Here is a 25,123-nt window from a genome sequence, read left to right on the forward strand (position 1 = left end):
GACCTTTGTGAATGAACAGAGTGGACTCTTCACTTAAACGCCCTTCATAACGTGTGGCGGGGTCAAGAAAATAACATCATTTAGGCTATCCGCCATCAGAATGGACATTCTTAAGCCCTACAAAATGCACACATGCATTTTTCACGTATACTGAGTAGGCCTAATTATTAACGCACATTCAGCTAATTGTGCGCGCGTATTCGTATAAAGTAATTCTAATAAATTGTAAAGTGAAGATTGCTTTTAAACTCCTTAAAAAAACGAAACGAAACTATTTGCGCCAGACCCATAAGAACCTTCAATAATAATAATAATAATAATAGCTAATAATGATAATTATAATGCTTAGAATGTCATACAGAAGATGAGGCCTATAATTAAAACAAACGATGAAGAGAAAAGGAATGAGAGTATTTCAATTATGTATTTCTTTTTTATTAGAAAAGAGCATACAGTGGGCCAATCAGAGCAAACAGATGCAGTGGATATCAAAGTTATTATGACCAATTTCCAACAGAATTTTCCGCACACGCGCTCCCCAAATGCCATAATTGTGGTCATAAAAATCATCAAACAGTAAGTAGCCTACCTCTAATGAAGACCATTCAAAGGTCAGTGACATAGCCTAGGATTTAGACAAAATTAATGTTGAGGATATGAATTTGTTATAAATAAAATGTTCAAATTATATTAGTGATTTATTTGTACATCAAAAGTTGCAATAATATTGTTAAAATCTGTTTAGAATATTGAAGTGATCTTTGTCGTCCCAGGCTGTTTCAGAAGTGAAAATGTGTATTAAGAAAGTTAAATGCCACATATGTAGGCCTATTTTTGTTAAATTATTTGGCTTATGCAGCAATATTATTTGTTTTAAGATCAGGATTCAAAACCTTGGACTAGACACTAGAGGACAATTGGATCCTTGACCATGATGAGTCCATGACTGGTAAGAACTTATTCTGTTATGAAGTGCTTTTATCATTACAATTTGCTTAACACATGCTTTTGAAAATACATATTCCATGGTCTTACCATGTGCAGATTATAGAAGTTAAATAACAGTTTTAAAGACATTCCCTGTTCCAAAGTTTAAATCGGTTTTTTTTTTTTTGTGCTATTTATTAACTTCATTTTACTTCATTGGTTATTATTGTTGCTCCCGTCTGACATATTTATAATACATTATTTTAAATAGTAGGTACATTACTTCTGTGTTAGGCAATATGGTTGTATTTAACATTCCACATGTGAACAGGCTAAACTGATAAAGACAGCAAACACTGTAGGTCTACTAAATTAACAAAGCAAACATGTGTACGCGCATTTAACCAGGAGTGTTTTTGCAAGTTTGCTTCGTAAAAATTAAACTATTTCTAACCCAAAACAGCTTATAGGATTTCAGCGCGAACTCTTCCGCATTAGAAAATCCACAAAATTCTCATCTCGATTTACGCCACAAGAATCACTAATATATGTGCCATGTTCATTTTGAGTACAGTATCTGAAATAATTCTCATGATTTAATAAAGGAGCATATTGAGGATTTCATAATGGCATAAGATTTTGATAGCATATTGTTTTGGGTTCATATATGGAAATATGGCACACAAGTCACAATTGCAAAAAGTGTCCCTCATTACCATAATCCACCTTATTAATATAATTCTCTACAACCTATGGTTATCAGATTTATTTTTAAAGCATCGTTGCACTTACACCCTTGCATTTTCTTTTCAGACCCAAAATCAGCTTTATTGGACAAGTGTGTTTGCACACACAAGGATTTTGTCATCGGTTCGGGCAGCTTACTTGGAAACATAGCAATGAGACACATGATAACAGAGTAAGAGTGCAGTCAAATAAAGATGTAGGCTACCTATAGTGAGTTACCATGTAAATGTGCGCAAATTTAAAAGGATAAATATAGCCTACTTTTACAAAGTTTCATCACTTAAAATTCACAAACCTCTTACTCATTTCAAAAGGCAAATATTGCAGGGGAATGCTGAAACTAGTGATGACTTAATTCATTTTAGGTTAGGTAACTATAGGAACTCTGGAACCTATAGGCGACACTCTGACGCGCGCGCACTCAGTAAACCAGGGAAAGCGCGCGCGCAAAGGGGAGAGAGAGAGGGTGAAAAGGAGCACGCGCGTGTGATTGGTCGCTCGGCTGCCTGCTGCTGGAGTGACGTCACTGCAGGAGAGAACTGCCAGAGGAGGATGCATTTAGTCAGAAACTAGACTCTCTCAAGCCGGAGAGAGAGAACATCAGATGCACAGGGCGAATGAGAACATCGCGTGCAGGTGTACTTTTCATAAAGTAAACCTTGCGTCTCCTCTCACGTCCATGCACGAACACTGTAAGCATGCTTTTCAAGGGTGGAATTCCCCATCTTGGAAATTAAACTGCCCGTTCCAATCCCTGGATGGCTGAGACGTAAAACATTCGATGGCTGAATACTTAAGGACTGCGAGTTTTGAACGGAAAACGCATCACTGAAGAGATGCACGGAAGAGTTTGGCTTCTGACTAGATACGTCTGCGCAGATTTCAGCGTCATGTTCTTTAACGCAAGACGCACGGGAACCTCTATTTGTCCCCGACACACGGCCACTCGTAGCTTACTTTCTGACAGAGAGGAATATGTCCGTCAATTGTTTAAAGTAAGATTTTTTGAATTACCTCAATTATTTCTGCTTACTCTTTGTGCGTTTTTAAAACGAACGGACTCATAGTACAGCTTGAATCACTGTTTGGTCACAATAAATTAGAACTCTAGACTGTAGTCCATAAGTTGACTTTAAATGCATATTTGTACAAATGCATGGATATGTGTATAATCCTAACATTTGACATGAATTGCTTATAACTGACCCCATGTGACAGACAAGGCCATGTTCAGTGGTAAGTGCATGTGGCCCCCTGAACACTTTGTGCACTCTCAGCAGGTGCATATAGCATATCTGGAACATTTGTGGTTCTTTAGCCCTTTAATACCTTGATCTTGAAATGAGTGGCATGTGTTTTGGTGAAGAACTCTTGTAGCCTATATATTTATCCTATAATGTACGCTCTATATTTTTAGGCTACATTTAGCTTATGATGCACGTCTTTTATAAACTATTTGGGTTTAGACTGAAATCAAACTGCAAAAAGGCCTTACCTTTTGCAGTTTCTGAATTATAATGCACGGCATAAATGATGCATGATGTAGACATGTGGTGTGATTGTTGGGGCCTAACGAGCCAAATGAAATGGTTAGACCTAATAATCGTCATTTTAAGAGATTATTACTGACCGGAAGGCAGGGACACAATCCTGTTTAAATCGGTTTGATGAATGGAAACCCTGACAATAACTCCAAAGGCTCAATTTGAAACGCATCCAGACAGAAACCGCAACTTGTGGATTATGTCTTCACCACATAATCCACATTCAGAACCTCACAAGTCCTTTCAACACTTGACTTGTTAACAGTACAGGTCTATAAAAAGAGTCAATTAAATGGAATTTGAGTGTCATTTATTTTATTGCGCATTAACCCTGTTTTCATTTATCAGGTCAACTTTATGAGATGTTCCACATTTAAAAAGTGTTGACAGGAGGTAGTTGCTGTCTTTGGTTATCTAGCTGTATGAGTGTTTATCTTCCTTCATAAAGCTAGATAACCGAAAGTAGAAACGTCCTCCTTAACTGCATGTGGACAAGTTGAAGCAATGATTGCAGGGAAACTGCATGAGGTAAGCAGGCCCCTCTGTGTGAATCATACAGGCACTTTAAATCACTGCAATGTAAAGGAATACGATCATAAATAATGTTTCAGCCTTTATTATTTTCAATACACCTTTGGGCGCGTGCACGTTTGTGAGCACATTCACTATTTCAATTTCAGACAATTTCGTAAACGTAGTGCCTTTGTTTAAAAAAAGAAAACGATTTAACGTGTTTGGCACTATATAAAATGACTACATTTACACTATTATTTATTTTTTATTATTGCTTATTATTTAATTGTTTCTTAAAGTTAGCATTTGCCCAATCAATATTGGTTTTGTTGGCAAAGGTGGTGTTTAGTCTGACAAATAGGCTATTTAAAAAGCTATATAAAAGAAAGCTTAATGAACAGCAGTTATTTACTTAGGCTATACATCACAATCTAGTTGCTAATTTGTAGGACTGTTTTGTATTTTAAATTTCATGCAAATGAAAAACTTTTGTCAGTAGCCTAGTGTTGTGCATTGTTAACTTTACGCGGACTAAGTTTATAAACTTCCTAGCTAGTTCCCATTCCCAAACTAAAACCACCCGATATCATTTACCTAAACCAGGCAAAACTCATTGCTGTTATTACGCCTGCTTTTGTTCCGCACCTGACACGCGCAAATGAGGCCTGCGTTATAATAATGCGCGTGTATCGGATCTCAATCTTGGTATGATCTAGAAAAAGGGACTCCATGTGGATTTTACAATTAGTCTGTTACTAATCGAAGATAAATTAGCGCTCAAATGCTTGGTTGTTAATCTCTTCTCTCATTATGACATGAGAATGTCAGACTCATCCTAAGATGATAATTTTAAACATATCTTGTACAAAATGGCTTCCTGCGTGTTGGTCACACTGACAGATTTAGAGACAAAATTATGAAACATTTTTATTCATTTATTTATTTTAAAGGATTTCAGACGAAATAATTTTTATCTTTTTTATATACACTTGCTAGACATTTTTGCCTCCCAAAATATATATTTTATATATATTTATATATAGAAAAAATTGTTAATTATAAAAGAGGCTGGCCATTCAAGTCATTTTTGTATGAATTGAATTTTATTGCATCTTTGAACAACTTCGATCTGGGTAAAAAAAAAAAAAAAATTAACGTGACGTCATTGACTCACTAGCAATCACAAATCATAAGCAATGACATCATGCTGAAGCAGCTTCATTATGATTGGCCATTAATCTGGCTGTAGGCCTATACACGTCAAAGATGAAGCGGAAAATATCCGCTTATATTTTATCCCTGTGTCCTTTTTTTATGACATAAGACGTAATTGTGAGACAGCACTCCTACACCACTGTAAAAAAGACTAAACAAAATGTAAGTTGAAAATGTTTAGAGTTCAAAATCATAAGAAGTGTAAGCGCTTTTGGAAGCCCGCGTCACGCAGAGCAACACACACACACAGTCTGTGTGTTACGATGCTCTTTAGTAAACCTAGCCTATATTCAAAAATACTTTATCATTAAATAAAAAAGTCTGAGTAAAATACGTGTTCTAGTGAGACAACAAACTACTTAACTAGCCTACCAACTAAAAAAAAAAAAAATCCTGACGCAATATCTTTTTTCTTTTTGCTTTTTTTTTAATCCAATGGCGTGTATAGGCTACTTAAAATGTAGGAAAATTTAACCTGATTTGGACTTAGTAAATTTCCTGGCCTGAAAGTCCTTGTTTTACTGCTCTAAGGATAATACTAAATACACAAGATGCATATTTTTATTTTCAGAAACAGTCAGAAAGGTTTCTAAGGCTACAAAATAGGATGTGTAAACACTATCAGAGTGCCAATTAAACTGAATGAATAGAAGAAAAAAAAATGATCTTGATAATTACATCTTAAAGAGAAAAAAAAGGTGTAAAATTGTAAGAACTCACAAAGAAATTATAGAGACCAAAAAAAAAAAAAGTGTAATGAGCTGACTAAGCAGATTTACATTCTCTATATTTGCCACTCTCCAAAAAAAAAGAAGAGATTTGTAAGTTTCACATGCATTCACATTCACAAGTGTGATTTAAGGTGTAAATTAGGCCTTAGGTCAACTTTTTAATTCAAGGTTGTCTGGCTTATTTATTTATTTATTTTCGTTTGTAAATTATATATAATAATTAATGAATAAAATGTATGTGTGTTTGTATGTAAAAATAAAATATTCTGATTATTGTCTCATCTTAATTTCTTTTATTACTCCAACTTACTGTAGCCTCTCAAACTGCAGTGTCTTTGTGAGAGACCAGAGGACTGGAGCTAAGGGAGAAAACGCCATCTGGTAAGTGCAATCAAAGCGTATTACAATGCAACATTGTAATTAGAACAATTAGTTGTATAGTTAATCTAATTCAAACACACACTACATCATAAAGTATATGCTAATGAATGCATGCACTTGAAAGGAGCAAAAATGCAAATAGTAATCCTTAATCAAGTCCAAGACACTACATGCATTACATGAATCTTTCATCAGAAAATCTATATATCTATTATCTATCTCTCTTTCTAACATATATGCATATTCATGTTCTGTATTTATGCATATGCGAGTTTTTCCCTCTCATCAAAGCCTCAACGATCCTCAGGCATTCTTTGACAAATTGCATATATAAATGTCAGTTATAGATATTTTTCCTTTAAAGACACTAATATCAGTTTCATATTTGTGCTGGCCACAAATAATTTCTTTACAGTAAAAGTGCATGTCATAATCCAAAAGGCTCTCTTAATTATTCTATATATTAATGTTGCATTATGCTGTATGGCATATGTTTACTTGTGCTTTTCGAATCGTTTCGGGCAGACGTTGTGCAGTTCACACACACATATTAGCAAATGAATAAGGAAAGGGCTCGCTATAGCTGTTAATCATAACAGGAAAAAAACACAAAGCGCATAATTATCTCAAGACAAATCCCTCAAAGGCATGACCCGTGTGAAAAAAAAGAACGAAAATAAATCTAAATCGCGATGTGTTTTAACATGGCTGAGAATACGTGGTTAGTGTGACTGCAGGACATTAGGCCAAAGGCTTCAATGCGATGAATGATCAGAGAGAGGAAATTATATGTCCGTCTCCATCTCGATAATGATAAGAATGTATGGGCCACTATCACATCGCATATTACTTTATGTAAAATTAATGTGAGCAAAGAAATTCTGTCATCATTCATTAACAATGATCTTTTCCAGCTAAACCGGTTACCTAGCACAATTGAATAAGGGTTATTCAATGAAATTATGGGTGGACAGTAATTGATGTGGGCTGATTCAGTATACCTTCACAGTGACCAGCATAGGTAATCGCACAGCTATGATAACACAAAAAGCCGGACTTGCGTGCCTTTGCACGATTCATGTAGTGCTAATGCACAACTATTAACATTACTAATAGGGGATTGTCTGTCCCTGGTGAAGTTGCTTAGCATGACAGCAAGAAGAAATGTTACCGCTTATATAATCCAAAGAAATGATATATAGTAGTAGCCATGACATCTGCTTTGGCAGTGCTAAAAAGGGGCTTTTTGTCCTTTATTTTCTTGTTTCCCCTTGCCAGCCATTTACACTGCCTTTTTGGAGCAAGAGAGAGAGAGGGAAAAAATGGTGCAATTGTCCAAATGAAAGAAAAGAAAAATAATAGTCAACCCTCATCCTTCTTCAACCAGCTCCCCTCCCTTCTTCTTCAACGGAAGCATTTAGTGCCATCTGTGCCCCCGGAGAAAAGAGGGAAAAAAGAAAGGAGTGAGAGCCTACATCCCAAGTGCCAATGGGGACAAAGAGGCTGCCAGTTGCCACGGACCACCAGATGCTGGAAGACTGCAAGTCTGAATGAGGGGTGTGCTTTCAGGAAGCCATCTTGATGGAGAAACTGGCTGCTGCTTCCTAAAATGGCTGTGTTGGCATGAGGTAAGCTGCATCGTTGCCTATATCAGACTAGATATTGCGACTGATTTTAGCTCGACCGGTTGTGTTGCAAGGGAATTTGAAATGTTGAGCAAACCAATGGGGCAAATGCTTACACGAATTTGTCTCTAAAAAAGATTGAATGTGTTTCGTGGTTGTTCTGAGCGTAAGATTAGGCCCTGTCGCCCAAATCATTTTCCTTAAAAAGACTATCACACTCTCATCTTTCCTGACTAATTAGCCCCGTTATCTATATGCACACACTCTTGCTGATATATAGCGAGTTTTGAAGGCAAATGAAGCCCTCGTGCTTCTGTATACATATTTTCAAACGGAACGTAGCTATTAATTCACGCACTCACCCCGTTAATTGACTGGAGGTTGTGTTATGCGCTTGCAAAGGACAAATTCGTGCAACTAAATACTGAGCCATGCCAGTTCAACGATGACACAAAAAAAATGACCAGGTGACCAGATTTTCAGATGAAACCAAAAAAGCGAGAGCTGCTCGAACTCACTCGAGAGACTAAGTTAATTGACACACTGCATCCTCTTGACCAGCGCAACTGAGTCGACCTGGACTGAAGAGCACTTTTGTTTCTGCTGCTTAATGATACACTAAATCGCTGGCACAAAGGTGCCAAGTGCCCCTCACCACATTACAAAAAGCATGTACCGACTTTAATGTTGGAGAAGATGTCTACCGACTCTCACGCTGTGCCATGTTTTTAATGATATTTTGTGCCTCGCAAAATAGCCACAGTTTGTATCATTAGCTGGTCAGAAAGTGAGAGATGCAAAACATCACATTGCTCTCTCGGTTCACTAGGATGTTACGTGGTAAACGGAAATTTACGCAGGCCGCTTGGTTACAGAGAGCTGCGTGTTATGTCATTGAAATGGATGGAAGACACTGAAATGTTCCTCACAAAGGTGAATGGTTGCGTCATAATGGATTGCTGGTGATACGCAGAGCTGTGCTGGTGTGTTTGTTGCAGAAAATTATGAAAGTAGGTGGAACACAGGCATTCTGAAACATATTTGCTCTAGGAAAACAGATGGCTTTTGTGCTTTAACCAAAACAACACATGAATAAAACGCAAATATCCAAAATACATTGAGATGTATTGAGATGCGAAGATGAGACAAATGATGCGTCATCTACTGAATATTTAAAGCCATTGAATCCTCCTCGTAATAACAGAAAACCGTTTTTGCATACTTACTGAGCGTGGAAACCCTGTGTGCCTAAAAGACCTCGTTGTCCATAAATGAAAAATAAAAGGACTGACATTTTATCCTAAAAAGAGGAGGCTTGGCAGAATAGCCCATCAAAAAAGACGTGTAAAAAAGATCACTGATGTACGGAAGGTGCCCGTGGAGCTTACAAATAAAGGAAACAATGATGCAAGCGCCTCTGTTAATGAAAAAGACCAGACAAGCTCTGCATATTAACATAATTGCATAGGAACAAGCAGAGAGGACTGAGCCCCCAATTAAAGGCACAGTGGCGCTTTAGAAACGGCACGTGGCAATGCTCTATATTTTGAATGTTTCAATTTAAATTTGAATTCAAATTGTTGCATTTCAAAGCAAAGACAAAAAAAAAAAAAGACTTTGATGTTATTGTTGTGCTTATGTTCTATCTGCGTTAAGAAATGCTTTGTTTTTTCTAGCAGAGATCTATAGTGTTTACATGCATTCTGGAAATTTCCAGGGATGAATACACACTCAAATGTGCAGTGTAAAAATCTGTCTATTCTGGATGCAAACACTATTTTTGCAATATTGCTTTCTCTGATTTGCATGTGACAGACAAGAACAATTTCTGTCCTTTTTTAAAAGAAATACCCATAGGTTTTAGGATTTCTCATGGGCCTTAAAAACCCATGATTACACACAGTGAACTGGTGTAACACAAAGCTAGAGATTTAAGATTTAACACAGCCCATTTGTGTCAGTAGATGTTATTAATTTATGGAAATAGTTATCTCCGTCTACATGCGGGGGGATTTTTCGACGACTAAGAGTCTCTATTTCTATATATTTTAAACTCATCCATAGACAAAATAGTAGCATGGAAATGAGAGTCTGCACCTTTAATATGGAATTTCTAATTAGGCTGTGTATCTTGCAGGAGGGGGAGGGGTTTCCTCCCTCTGCATCTCTCAGGGTTTTATGTAAAAGACCTTCAGTGCTTAAAAATCTCAGATAGGGACACAGAACTCATTTTTTACTCTTGAAAAGAGAGTCTAATGCAACACTGTTACACAACAACATTGCATTTTCCTAGGTGGCAAATAACACTATCAGAACTGGAGATGGTTTAACAGCAAATTTGTATTCACGAATATATGAAGCAAGAATAAATGTTCAGGTTTGCATGTGTTGGTGTTGGTTGTGTGAGTATATGCGGTCGAGCAGGGGGAGTGGATGCTTGTCAGAGCATAATGTGACTGCTGCAGAGCAGTGGCTGAAAAGTGTTAATTATGCCGCTTGGCACGGTGCCAAACCCATACCAGATTTTTCCAGTTTTCAATATGCAAATCACGCTCTGAACTGTGTATTGTTTTTGTGGTTTACCAGTTCTTTGTGTTTTCAGTCAAACAGAATGCGCACGCAAATATTTGAGTCCGGATACAAGTATGGGTAAAAATTAAATGTTTTTTTGTTTTGTTTTTTAACAATTGCACTATATTGCTGTGAAATAATTCCAGTCCAAATGCATATAAGCATATATGCACAAATGGAATTATTTCAAGAAATTCTAATCATATTCCTTGTCATATTTGGATTACTGTCTGGTAGCGGTCCAGCTTAATGTGCTTGATGGATGTGGCATATGTGGATTTTTAGGTATGACTCTGATTATATTTTTTTTCCCATGGACTGAAAAGGGCAAATCCTTGAAATGTCTCCCAAGGTGTCTGGCACAATAATCACTTTAGCACAAGGTCATTTGCATCTGTGTATATGATAAATGTGTTTTATTTGTGTGTGTGTGTGTGTGTCAAGAAAGTCAGTCTGTTTTGAGACTTTTTTTTTTTTTTTTACACAGACTCTCCTTACACATATTCAAGCATCAATAGCAATACCACAAATGATGATTTGCGATAAATAAAGAACAAATCTTCAGCTGTAGGCTCTGTGTTGGTAAACAGTTTGATAGTGCCCACATTATTATTCCAGACCCCTCTCCTCTTCTACAATGGCAGCATTGTACGGCGAGTACTTGACGTGGGTCCGCGGTCCCCCCTGTTTCCCACCATTGTCTGTACGGATGGAGTGCCAGAGACAGTGGAGGGTAATAAGCTGAGAAAGATGCTCAGGCCCAGACAGAGCCAGATGCCTAAATTAGCACCAAAACCCTAAGAGACTATCCTCAGGGAACGGCTGAGGGCTTTATTTCTCATCCGTGCAGTGTGTTAGCGCCATTGTATGCTTGTGCAGCCCGGAACTGCGTGATCATTTGCACAATCATGTGTGCTCGCGCGAGTAGATGTGACGTATTTTTGCAGTGCATGCTAGAGTATCGAGTTGTTATGCAAAGGGTTTGTAATTCATATCCGTGTGTATTCTAAAGGGGCAGTATTTTACATTATACACGTTTTATCTTCTATTTATTTGATATAATGCATAAAAAATAAAGGTTATTTATTGGCATTGATGGTTCCTTGAAGAACCTTTAACATCCATGGAACTATTCAATTCCTTTAGAGTATAAAAATCTTAGACAAAATGGTGCTGTTCACTGAAAGCTTCTTTGGAGAACCAAAAATGGTTCTTCTATGGATCGCTTTGACAAAGTATATATTAACAAAAGCATATATTAATGCATTCTGGATGTAAAATTCAAGTTGAATTTGTAGGATATTGTTCCTCTCCCCCCTTCTGCTAGGGCACAGCAGTTGGGCAAGCTATTAATTAAAGCTCCATTACAATATATTACCCAGCAAAATGGAGACAGTGATACAGAAAACCACAGAGAAAGTTTACACCGGGACAGCGACAGTATTTCACAGCAAAGCAAAAAGGGGAATCACAAAGAAAGGAGGAATTATTTATGCTAAATAAAATCAAAAAAAAAAAAAAGTTCCGCAGAACAGTTGGAGGACTTGAAAGCGATGCATACAAAGCCTACGAGGACAGTCACCAACTGAGGTTTTCTGTTCTCGGTGGGGGAAAAAATAGGGTGAGATAAACAATTGACGTTAATAAATACACTGATGATGAACAATAAAATATGGAGGAAACATGTGTTTGGTGGAGAATAGATGTGGAGGGGGAGGGCTTTTACTGTCTGGCTCAGTCTGTGGCCCCATGTGGCAGTTGCTGCAGCTGGCATGTTAATATCAAAGGCCTATGGGAGGTGGCTATCTGGGAATATTTGTCTGGCATACTAACAGTTTTCTTCCCATCATATGTCATCTTTATGTCCATTGCTAGGGCTTCACATATTTATTTCTAAAAGCCAGCTCTGTGACATTTCATTTCTTGCTCTTCTTGCTCTGATAAAAACTTTGTGCCACATTAGCTTTGGAAACGTATATAATATGACAGCAGAGGCTTATGGTGCTTTCTAAGAAAGAGGAGTCATATTTTTGCCATGCGTTACCGAAGTCATCTCTCGAGGAAAGGTTGAGAATGGATAGTGTTAACGAAGGCACTTAACAAGGGTAGGCTTTCATCAGTGGTCATAACTGAGAAATGAACAGTGGAGAGAAATGACTCAGAAGCATCTCTTGGGTTCGTGTTAAAGACCATTGTGTGTTTTATGGGAAAATTCCCCTTCTTTTCCCCTTGTGGATACCTCAGCTGTCGATCTCGTTTTAATCTGGGGATAAACACGATTATCCCGCGAAGGGTTGTTCTTAGCTTTGTATCAGCTACGGGGGAGCTTTGAAATTCTTTCCCCCACCTTTTTCTCCCCGTCCTTGGACGAGTGGTCATGAAAAGCTTGGGATTGGGATTCCTCTGGCTGGAATAACAGGCAGCAAAAAGAACCGCAGTCAGCAGAGTGGTAGATCTAAACTGAACTATTAGACGCAGGTAATCCATAACGACAATGGAGACGTTAGGATCACTGAATTATACGGCACCTTAATCGTGACCTGCTGCTAAGATTGACAGATGGATGAAAGTGAGCATTGTACCTTAAAGGGATAGTTCACCCTAAAATGAAAATCGTCATTCATTCACCCTCATGTTGCTCCAAACCTCAAAAAAAGTAAGATTGCCTTTCAAAATATCTTTTTGTGTGTGTATATTCAACCGAAAAAAGAAAGTGTGGAACAACATGAATTTATTGAAAGGGTGAATTTATGAATAATGCATTAAAGTGGGGTTTTACGCTGAATCTAAGTATATGAAAGTACCCTCACGTGACTTCAAATCAGTTTAAATGACAAATGCACTTTTTTGTTCCTTATTATTCATTCTGTGCCATTAAAATAATAAGTTCTGTATCGTATTGAGAGCATAACCTTGAAAAAAATGAGGTCACTTTGGAAAGCGGTTATTTCAGACTTTTCTTTTGTTGATAACAATGAAGAGTGCTAAAGATGAGGTTGGAATAGCCTGTCTAGAGTTGCGTTGAAAAGATCTGACAATGTAATTTTTAGTAATAAAGCAATAAAATGAGACCGAAGCTGTAGGTCTTCTCTGCAAATCCTTAAAGCAGCCACTCACAGGAACGTCAATAAACTGTATCCTGGAGGACGCAAGAGTAAAGGGCAGGACTAGGAATTCAAAAACAGGAGAGTGGAGACCAGGGAACACTTAAACCTCCATCATGGCCCCACCATTATAAAAGACCTTGGGATATAATTATCCTCACTTTGTAGCTTTGCTTCGCTTTTTGCCCACTTTACATCCTAATGAGGAGAATTACCATCGCTTTTAAAGTGTACATAGAAAAGAAATATATGTTGTTCAATGTTGTAAGTTTTAGAATTTCTTGAAACGTCATTTGTGGATCTATCATGATTACTCTAAAAATTGATGGTTCACCATCACAAAAAATAAAACGTCTTCCATTGTTAACAAACAACATTGGACCCCTTTGACTTTCATTGTACGGACAAGAGAAATATGATTTTGTGTTCGTTAAGGTGAGTAAATGAAAGGATGTGCGATCCTCGTCATTTCTTTCAGAGTCAAGTTCAAGTTCAATGTCTGTAGGAGTCCCAGCCAGACTGGGAACTTCTTCATCCACCCCTGTGAACCAGCTCACCCCTTGTAACCCACACCCTATCTGCCCCTGTTCCCCACCCCTGTCATTTTGGTGGCCGGCTGGAGGGGGCCGTTGCTAAGGGAGCGAGAGCTGGCTGGCCCAGCAATGCGTTGGTGAAAAGGCCCGCCTGTCAAAGTGTCTGAGGGAAGTCAGGCTGGTTGGCTCACCCCTCCTTACACACACTCTTATATATACACAGCGTACTTGGGTGTGAGTGTGTGTGTGTGTGTGTGTGTGTGTGTGTGTGTTCTAGACCCTGGGAATGGCAGCAAGCACTTTATATTCATCAGCCCCCCACCTCCTCTTGTCACAGTGACTTTGGTAAACAGCACCCCCACCCCCCACCCCCCACTAAAAAGTCTAGTCTACTTCCATCCCATAATCCTCCTCATCGCAACTTCTCATCTAGGAACAATATCTGAGGCTGATGGTAAAAATGATCCCTGGCCTTTGGTTCTACAGTGTGAATACAAGTTCCACTCTTAGGCCTTTGCTCAGTTGCGAAGATATCAGGAACTTTTTAATATTATAGGTCTACTATAATCAACATAGAATGTCATGAAGGGCTCTGTCCTCATTACAGTAGAGTGTGGTGATGAGAACAAGTGAGAGTTGAGTGAGTGTGTGTTTTCTTGAGGTCTCATTCAAGGCTGAGGACGAGAACTGAGAATAAAAGGCCAGTGATTTGCATAAGCTGCATGCTGTCTGAGGGTTTTGGGACGGGGGTGGGGGGGGGGGGGGAGATATGCAGGAATATAAAAAAAGAGACAGAAAGAAACCCCACATTGTAGAGGCGCAGAAAGAGAGAGGGGTCTTGAATGAAGCAGAGGGTGAAAATTGACAGAGAAAAGGGTCTTGCCAAGACTCCTGCAGGGATTAAATTGTCCATAAACCTCTCTACATATAATTTGGGAAAACTGGTAATGGCGTTGGTACAAATCGTACACAAATTCTGAGGCTGACGGGGTATAGAAAAGATTCGCACCACTTTTGGAAGCAAATGAAGAATGAGGAATTGTAAACAAATACGGTCAATGAATGTAAAGGTGTCGGGAAGTTGTATGCATTACCCTTCTCTAGATATAACAAATTTGTTTTACCGCATTATTTGAAGCAAAAATAAAATACTTAAAATTATCTCGAAATGTCATCCTTTTAAGACTATAATGACTAAGCTGAGTGAACATGGTGAAAATTGTAGAATAACACACACACACACAAAGAAAAAACGTATTACCACACAGTAATTTAGATGCTTGATTGCTCTCATTAAAATGAACAATTGAAAAAGCCACAAATATGGATTCCAACCTTTCCAAAATCTGCAACCTTTGAATTTTAGGTGTGTTACAAACCCATAATTCCTCTTTCATCTATTTGTGGTGAAAAACAAAAGCCATTAAAAATGGTTGAAGGTTGTGTGTTTGCATTGCGTTGCGTTGTGTTGTGTTTCGGTTCACCATTTTCGTAGTAGCTAGACTGGTTGATAATTCTAAAAACTCTTCCCATAGACATTTACATTACATTTATGCATTTAGCAGACACTTTTATCCAAAGAGACTTGCAGAAGAAAAACAAAGCATTCATCAAAGAGCCAACAATCGTTTTAGTACACAATGACAGGTTTATTAGACAACTAGATTAGGAAACCAGCTAAAGAAGAGAAGAAATGCAGAAAATAGAAGAGAATGGTTGTCATTTGCATTTCAGTCGATCAGATGTTTTGAGACATTAAAGTTTTGGCACACAGGATTATTTTTCTATTATAGAAGTATTTTATTTTCCTTTCAGAAATGTAGAAAACAACGTCAGAGGCTTTATTTATCCCTTGTGACCATGCAACTCCATATCTTTGCATCTATTTCTAATGTTCTTTTTCATATCGTTTTTATAATGTATGGCACTGATTAACATCACTGTAATCTTCACTTGAGTTTTGATTGTGCACATTGTTGTCCATTCCATTATGTTATCTTACATTTATGTATCATAACAGTAAGCCATGTGATATTTATCTTCTTTTGTTTTTTCTCTCTCTCTCTAACCAGGCTCCTGTCCAAAATTCCCATCATTGTCATCAGCTTCCGGAGAAACTGAGGCCATCCAGCTACGTTTGACTCAAATGGTCAATCACATCACCTCAGGAATCCAGCGTCCAGCATCTCTTCCAGATGGTTCGCTGTGAAGATTAAATAAGCAGACGTGAGGGATGGATTTCAAAATGTGCACTAATTGATTTCACTGGGTGTCTTAAAACCGTTCAGTCTTCAAACAAACACTAATACCGGATGGGTATGTGGATTGGGAACACATTTGGGCTGTTCACCCAGTTAATTCTTAGATATTAAAAAATGTGTCGGACAATCTTATTAGTTTTGTACACACTGAAGAGAATAATGTGCCTTAATGTGTCAAATGTTTACAATGAGATTTGGCATTATTGAAACAAATGTCAATATCTGTGATCCGCCCTTTTTTAATGCTTCCTTGTCTTGCATAAAATGAACTTTCATGCTTGAGATGGGGAGCCTCATTTATTTGAGAGTGTGCATGAGCTAAAAACCACACCAACGTTCATATTTATATCTTTTACGTGGAAAAAGTGCTTAGAAGCACGTCAGGGTCTAAGCAGACGTACGCACTTTTCCTTGTGGCAGAGAGGCGGAGTACTGCAGTTATTTAGGAATCTGAGCAATTCTTGCCGCTCGCCGTTCTCAAGTAAAGGATTTGGACGTTGACTGAAGCTCTTTTATATGTTAATGACATTAAACGCCATTAGGCGGCGTTTACAAGGCGGAGATCTGAAACCTTTCAGCTGCGCACAATTTCAAGATCATTTGCGATTTATAAATTTCACATCTGGAAGAGAGGCGAACGCACGTTTTTTGTGCGCATGTTCGTTCTCTGAATCACACGTATACACACACTTGAGAAATTATCGTAGGATCAAGTGTAGGACGGTTTCATACGCGACACTTTATAAATAAGGCCCTATATTTACAAAATGTACGTTTCATTTGATTTACAGAAAATTGTTTAACATGCATGGCTATGTATATGGTGTTTAATACATGTAGGCTAATTATAGCTAAATTTGTCTGATTGTGTGATGTATGAACATGTGATGAATGATAAAACGATGTGATGTGATGAATGATAAACTGCAGCCTACTAATAAACATGCATTAAAGCTAGTCTGAATGGTTGTTGACACTGAAAAACCATTTCGGTATAGAAATGAACTTTAAAAAGGATGTGGACGTCAACCACAGCTTCACATGTAGTGGCCACAAGCTATTTTGTAAGCAGCTTGACGGCTCAGAGTTCTGGCACTCCTGTCAGCACCTTGGACAGCACATAATAAAGTGTGGAAAATAACGAGCAATGAGTCACCTCCCTTATTGATGCAGAAATCACACACACGAAAAACAACATTTGGGCTGAGAATGAGTCAGCTTAATGCGCTTAAGGTGATGTGTTTGTGTTTTTAAGATTTGGGAAGGAGATCAAACATTTTCAATGGGATTTTCTTAATTGGCAGAGTTTCTGTCAATGATTGTTTCTATTTACTGAGATAATGTGACGCATATTTTTAAGTTGTAAAGAGTATCAAAATATGTAACATATAAAGTAAACATTGAGGATATTATAAGCAAAAAATTAGTTTTAAAATTTTTATGACTGAGCTGGAATACTCATTTAAACACCTTGACAGCTGATGAGAAATACACCTAATGTAAAACACTGGTTAAATTACACTGCGTCGTAAAAAGTATGATTCACACATCTAAAGTTAAAATGGATGTCTCTTTGCCAAATTTCACAAGATTCAATCTTTAAGTAAAATTGAATTTGAATGGGTTTTCCCTCCGCGGTTCCAGAATCACAAAACCACAAAACAATTTGAAGAGTTGGGAGTCCTGTAAATTAATCGTTCATTAAGCGTCAAACCTCAGCTAAACCTTTATACAAATTAGCAATGATATTCTGTGTTCTGTGATCAAGGTGAAATCGTGCGGTTATAGCTTGTTGGCTTAATGTGCGCTATATTTTATGATAGGCCTGCTCTTTCTTGGAATACCTTAAATCAATGTCGGAAGTTCAATATTCTAATACTTTTCATGTAGCCTATCAAAACGTTAAAACCCCCATCCTGTTACATTTAGTGTTTGTGGATCGCAAAGTCTTTACAGATGAGCTAAACAGATTAAAAATATAAACAATATCAGAATTATCTTTTTAAAATCTATTAAAGTGTATTGCAGGCAGCATGGTTAAATTAATACGTTGAAATAGTTGAGCACAAATTATGGGTCGCCTACTGTGCATGAACTATTTCGACCCATGTTAAAGGTGAGACTTTTTTTTCTTCAGCTTTATCCGAGAAAAAATAGTTTAAAAGAGATGCGGAAACTTTGAAATGTTGTTGGATAATGAAAATCCTTCCCACCTGTTTATACATTTATATTATGGTGGAATTGGCTCGGGTTAAATAAATAAACAGAAGGAAATTAATTAAAAAAGACAAGAGGTCTGAAATATCAACAGAATTCATTTATTTTATTTTATTTATTTATTTATTTATTTGAGGGGTGAACGAAGATCCAGCGTGTATGCTATTCAATTTACAGTAAGCAGTAAACAACCTCTGTATTAGATTTCCAGCAATCTAACCCTAACAAGCACAGATCGTTCATATCTGCATAAGCCTGTGGAGAAACAGGAGACTCGTTAGTCGTCGGATATCAAGTTAATATTGTTGGAAAGACCCCGGACTGCTATAACACGGGGTAAGGTGTAACCATTAGTTTACAATTAGAAATCAGCTACGGGGTGAAATCACACATGAGCATCACTCATCTGAGGTGGAAGATCAAGTTGTAATAGGCTACTCTGTGTAAAAATATAAAGGATTTACAAGACTAAAAAGGAAGAGGCAATAAAATAAGTTCACGTCTGCTTTATAATTTATTTTGGTTAAAAATATGTTAAGTGATATGGGCTAGATATCATGATTCAGCAGGTTATCGTGTTTAATTTGAAATACACTCAACCTTGTCATTTAGGCTATATGTTAATTCAAAATATTATAGCCTACCTGACCAGACGGTAAGGGTTGTAACCATTTCTAATGTAGGCCTATACAGAAAGACTGAGCACAATCTCCTGGATAACTGTCTTTAGAGTTGTTCGCGTATTAGCCTGTTCTAAAATGTATTTTCGGTAGCACTTTAATTTACAGTCCTATTCCCCATGTACATACAATGTACTTATTATAGTTATTACAATAACTGCGTAACTAGGTATACTAACCTTGAACCTACCCCTAAACCAACCTTAACCCATGTAGTTAGGCCTACCTTATATTACATTTCTTACGTACACGTGCGCGTAAGAGCGCGTAGCCTACTGTAAAATAAAGTGCAACAGTATTTTCTTTCTTATAGTGGTTCTATCTATTAAATGAAAATGTTCAAAATGTCTATTCTATTAATGTTTCAACATCACGACAGGTGTAACAAGCTCTCTTTGTAGACTACTTGCCAATAATTTACACATTTTAGGTTGTAGAGTAAAAAAAAAAAAAACTTTCATTAAAAAAACAACAAATTAGAGAATATTTATGTGAAGATGTATCAATGTTGGAGACAGAAAAAAAAACCACACACACACACTCCATGATCTCCCCTATATTTACCACAGCTTGTCTTGGTTGACCTCTGCGGTTTAGACAATAGAAGAGGGTTGTAACCTGTTTATGGTGGACCAAGGAGGCAGACTGATACAGCACTGACCAGACCAGACTGACCCTTTGCTCTAAACAAGCCTCTTAAATAACATCAATGCATAATGGCAACTGGTGAGGGTGTGGAAAGTGTTAGGCTATGTTATTAGTGAAATTCTGCAACTGAATCAACATGCATACCTGTCTTGAAAATAACCTAAATAAAAAAAAGTCAGACCACCATGAAATCCATTTGAATGGGTCATTAGAACTATATAAATGTTAACCAGTCTGCAATCCAACAGTCCGAAGAGTGGACCTCATCGAAGCTCTTCAGTGTCATTTGAAGTTGATGTCAACATATAGTCTCTTGAGAACTGTCACAGCTGACACAAGGGTCAGAGGTCATGTGCAAGGTTCAAGTGGTTTGTCCAGTTATTCCCAAAGGGCCAATCGAATAATGAAGATAAAAGAGATGACATGAATTTGATGACATGACTTTGTTTCCTGTTTCCCACTATTCCTTTTGCTTTAAAAGACAATATTTTTAGTGGAAAGCATCTAGATACATAAGATTTAGGCCTTCAGATATTTCTATTTAGGCTACAAAACACAGATTTATTTCGCGTGCCCTGTAATGTCGGGACAAAATAAGCTATTTGGTCAAAATAAACAATGCAAATGCATTTCAGTTAAAGCTTAGAGAATAAAAATAAGCGTCGAAATATAAAACATTTCCAAACATCAAAGGACGCCATTGTATGAGCCTATTATTAGGCTATGTACACCCTCACCACTCCTATCCTGGTGAATTCTCATGTATATCCTTGCGTCATATTTTGTATTAAATATAAAGCATGAGAACGCAAAAAAAAAAAAAAGGCCGGAAATGACCCACCACCAAGTGCGCTCGCTAACTGCAGGTGTTAAGTCACGTGGCACTGTATGATCGTCTGTATTCATTCATTTATTCTGCCCGGATTTTCTGCTTGTCATAAGCAGACAAATAGCAACTATTATACAAAGAGGCACTGAGGGCTCACCTATTAAAAAAGCATGCACTGAGAAAATAATCTTTAGGCCTGATGTTGGGGAGAAAAAACACACACTTTTTTTTCGTTATAATGGTCAAAGTAAACAAACAAACTAGCATTGGAGGGACGTTTAAACATTAGAAATAAGATACATGACTAAAATCATGAGGACCACCCCCTGAGGTGACAGTAGAAGTTGAGAGAGAGAGAGAGAGAGAGAATAAAGTTAGAGAAATAAATTCACGTCTAGTTTTATACAGTTTCTTTATTGCCATTGATTCATGAAGAACCTTTAAAATCCATGGAACCTTTCAATTTCCATAGCACAAAAAGGTTTTTTTATAGTGGAAAAAGTTTCTGCATTGATAGGATAATTAAAATGTTCTTTACTTTTTTTAAAAAACTCATAAGAACTGCTCACTGTAAGGTTCTTTGGGGAACCAGAAATGGTTATTATATGGCATCGCTGAAAAAAAAAGAACCTTTGTTTTATAGTGTATGGATTTTCGACCACGTCGTTTGATAATAAACGGCAGAACTGTTCATCTTAATCATTTATTTCTGATTTTGTTTCCCATTTTATTTACTCTTTTAAGTTCAAATGTTTCGTGTAGGCTATTTACATTTTTAATTTACATATTTAAAACGAGATAAGAGTATGGGTGCTGATGAGATAAATATTATTTTGATTAGCCAACTACAATAAATGCATGCACAAAATTGAAACTGTCTGTGTTTTCTGTTGGACAGCATTCTTTACATCTGACATTAATTTTACGTCATAGATTTCCTAGAAAAAATTGAATTTTATGTCATAGTTTGAGACACATAACATTGAATTACATGACGTAGAGAATGTGTTGCAACACTCCTCGGTCTCCCCTTACATGCGATCCCCAAAATACTGAAAGATCCACGGAGAGAAAAAAAGCTCGACACCGAAAGTCTTTCATTAAGAGCCAGACGAGCAGCAATTAGCAACAGAGCAGCTCAGCAAAGCCAAGAGCGCCGGGATTATTGTCCAATCATTTATATCTTCCAAACCAGTAAGCATTAAAGTCTGTATTGTAAGTTAGCATAAGAATAGGAACAGGTCCTGTGAACTTCCCCGACCTTCTGACCCTCTTTTCCGAGATGAATAGTACCACTTTCAGACACCCCAGCCTCTTCAACAGGCTTGAACCATGCCTAAATTCCCAATCATGGTAATTTAATATATCTTAAGCCCCCGGCTGCATGAGTCCAGTTTTTCTATAGTTTGATGTAGGCATCTATGTCGCCTCACCCTGTCATTAGGGCTGCTACGGGACTAGCTTTCTCTCGTTAACATAAAAAGCCACGGTGAATGGTCTTCCCATATTTTGAGTATCATTTTTATGAAAATAGAGTACAATTAGTCTACCTCTACAACAATAACACTGTCAAAATCTACCCAAAACCGCGCGTAACAAACTGATATGCACGCTTGCCTTCATAAAGCAAACTCTTTGAATGCTTTTTCATGGATCAATGAGGGAAGCGATTTCTTTTTATTACTAAATAGTAAGTTGAAGCTCATGACTGGCTCTTTCATTGCCCAGTGACAGACAGGTTTGAGGCATTAGGCGCGTGCGCAAGAGTCTAACAAATGCCCCTGCCTCTTTGATGAATGGCGAATATCTAATGAGGCAGATGGGCACCTACTGTACTTTTCATTGTTTGTTGATAATGCAATATAATGCATATTTGATTTAAAGGTAACACATGTTTATTAATGGCTTTCCAATAATAATAATGAGACACTGAGGATCGGAGACCTCAATTTTTTCCCGTCAAGTGCACCCCACGCGTACTGCCTATTCACTCATCTGCAGAACTAAAGGAAAAAGGCGACATCTTTTGGCTGGAATAACAACAATAGAAGACAAGCCTTTGAACAAGGCATTGAACAACCACTCGAATTTATCCTGAAACAGACGCATGCTATTATACTGAACTATAGGCACAGCTCATATGAATATAAACCCTAAATAGTCAAAGTATCGATAGCCTACCCCACAGTGATCTACGCCTCCATCTAGGGGATGTGCGTTGGTGTATGCTGCTGGGTGGATATTAAACTGTGTGAACATCAAGGCATCAACAACATTAATTATCGCGAGTTAATTTATGCATAGGCTAATTGTGTGTGATGTCACATTGCACCTCGTTGTATCGCGAGAATAAACAGATCTTTTAGCCTCAGTCTTTTCCTTGTACTGGTAAACACCAGCAACCATTCTCATATGGCTATCAAATCACACAGTTATTGTGAATAAAAAATATATATTTTAAACGTTATTGAATAAAGCGCTATATTTATTTAGCCTACAACAATGGCCTATCAAACGTATAGGCCTACTATATTTGATATATATTAAAAATAATGCTCATCTTTTATTAAAGCAGTTAACAATGTGTTAATGGCTTATTGTCCAGTAACTTTAAAATCTGACCATGTCTGAGAGAAAGGAAAAGTTTTAGAGTTGTCGATTGAAAACTCATGGAGGCCTAAATAAATAGCCTGTCTCTGCGGTTCATGAGGTCTGCTGCTGTAATTCCATTTTGACTTGGCTTTTAGTGGTTGTGGTGCAGTGTTCAGCACACAGAAAAGACCCTTTACACATAATTACAGCTAATGTAACACTTGGCAAGAGGAAGGTGCCACATTTGGCGCGTAGCCAACACTAGACGAGCTCCAGTACAAAAACCCGCCATGATGGATGCATATGCTGCTAACGAAAATGCAACCAAATGTGCCTTATGCGTTTTTTTTAATTGTTAACAATTATATAATTGCTTAGATCATGTATAAATATACACTGCAAAAAAATAAAAAAGTACATTATTTACTGTAAGTAAATTGTTGGTTAAACTTAGAATTTAAGTAACTTGGTTGCCTTAATTCTGAGTTCATTGAACTTAATTTGAATGAATACAATGAAGGAGATAGGTTTAATCAACAGAAACTCAACATATTATGTTATCTGAATCATTTGATGTTGACAAATGTTTTGATAACAAATCATGAAAATATTTTTTACACTGAGATAACAATTCTAACTAATTATATGGACAAGATGTATTAAATGTTAATTAAACAAATATATACTGGCTTATCAGGGGGAAAAAAATCGTTCCAATTCGAAAGAACAGTGTTGTCCAAATATTAAACATCAAATATTTCTAAAATATGTTCCCACTGGCATCTTTCAGAAGCCACAGCTATTTTTAATGACGACTGTAGGGGCCCTTTAAATAGAGGAATCAACATAAGATTGAATTAAATAAGCAAATCACAAGGAGGGAAATGAACAGCATTGATTGTCACATCAAAAGACACTTGAATGCAGCAACACATGAAGAGTGTAGCCACTGAACTATTTGAACAATTATCAAATTACGTAATCTTTGAAAGCACATGCATTAAGAATTATATTATTAATTAATACCATTTTTAAGAACGTTTTCATCTTGTAAAGAAAATAAATGCTCTAATGAAGTTTTCAGGATGTGCTGTACTTTTCATTCTAATACTACAAAGCTGTTTTTCAGATGAACCCTCATCTTTCGTTCTCATTGAAAATCTCTACTGTTCGTGATGCAAATATTCCCCTAATTTGGCGCACTGCCAAATGGGCCTCTGGTTAATTGCACACTTGCATTAGTCTGTGAGCCTTTGTTTCACATATGAGATCAGAAATGTTGCTTAAGCATATACGTATTTCGTAAAAGCACTTTTCATTCTTTCAAATTATAGCGTAATTAATGCATTAAAGCGACCAATGGAGAATCAATATTAATCTGAGATATATGTGCCTTTTACATCTCACAGAGTATGTTTTAAATGAACGAAATAACTAAAAGGGTGACTTGTAACTACAGTTAAAACAAATGTGTTGTATAATAGGTTATGTCGTGTATATCTAAATATTTTGATGTAGGCTATTAATATTATTACGAACAAGCTTTTGAATTCGAATAATACCTATACTGTTCAATGTCCAAGAATGACATTTGATTTTCTATTCAGTTTGAAAATGCATTATGGGCATGACTGTTTTCCACATATGCTGCTAAAGCATCAATACAAGTCATAATGTCTTTGTCTCTATAGAAACGATTCAGTATTCATGGTAGTCTATCTATAGGATTTTTCTGAGACGATAATGAGTAGACAAAAGACCTGATGACAAAGGAACGCAGACATTCTAAACTCCACGTGTAAAGCTTTTTATCAGTTTTGAGATTTGACACTCGTCTCCGAAATGTCATTGCAATTCACATGATGCTGAATGTAATAATAATAATAATAATAATTATAATAATAATTATTATTATTATTAAATAATAATAATTATTACTGGTATTAATTTTATAATGTGTATATGTGTTTTTTTTATTATATATTAAATAAAAAAAATTAAGAAT

The 25,123-nt window shown here is 36.9% G+C and overlaps 1 long non-coding RNA gene across 1 annotated transcript; it reads left to right on the forward strand.

Annotated features, from left to right (window-relative positions):
• The first annotated feature begins 3,624 nt into the window (after positions 1-3,624).
• Positions 3,625-17,294, forward strand: LOC311078788. The gene is made up of 4 exons (XR_014605272.1): positions 3,625-3,746; positions 5,993-6,058; positions 7,446-7,686; positions 15,964-17,294. It is a non-coding gene; the product is annotated as an uncharacterized lncRNA (long non-coding RNA).
• Positions 17,295-25,123: the final 7,829 nt, after the last annotated feature.

The sequence above is a fragment of the Abramis brama genome (genome assembly GCF_963993115.1).
Source record: "Abramis brama genome assembly, chromosome: 3".
In the NCBI taxonomy this organism is placed as follows: Eukaryota; Metazoa; Chordata; class Actinopteri; order Cypriniformes; family Leuciscidae; genus Abramis; species Abramis brama.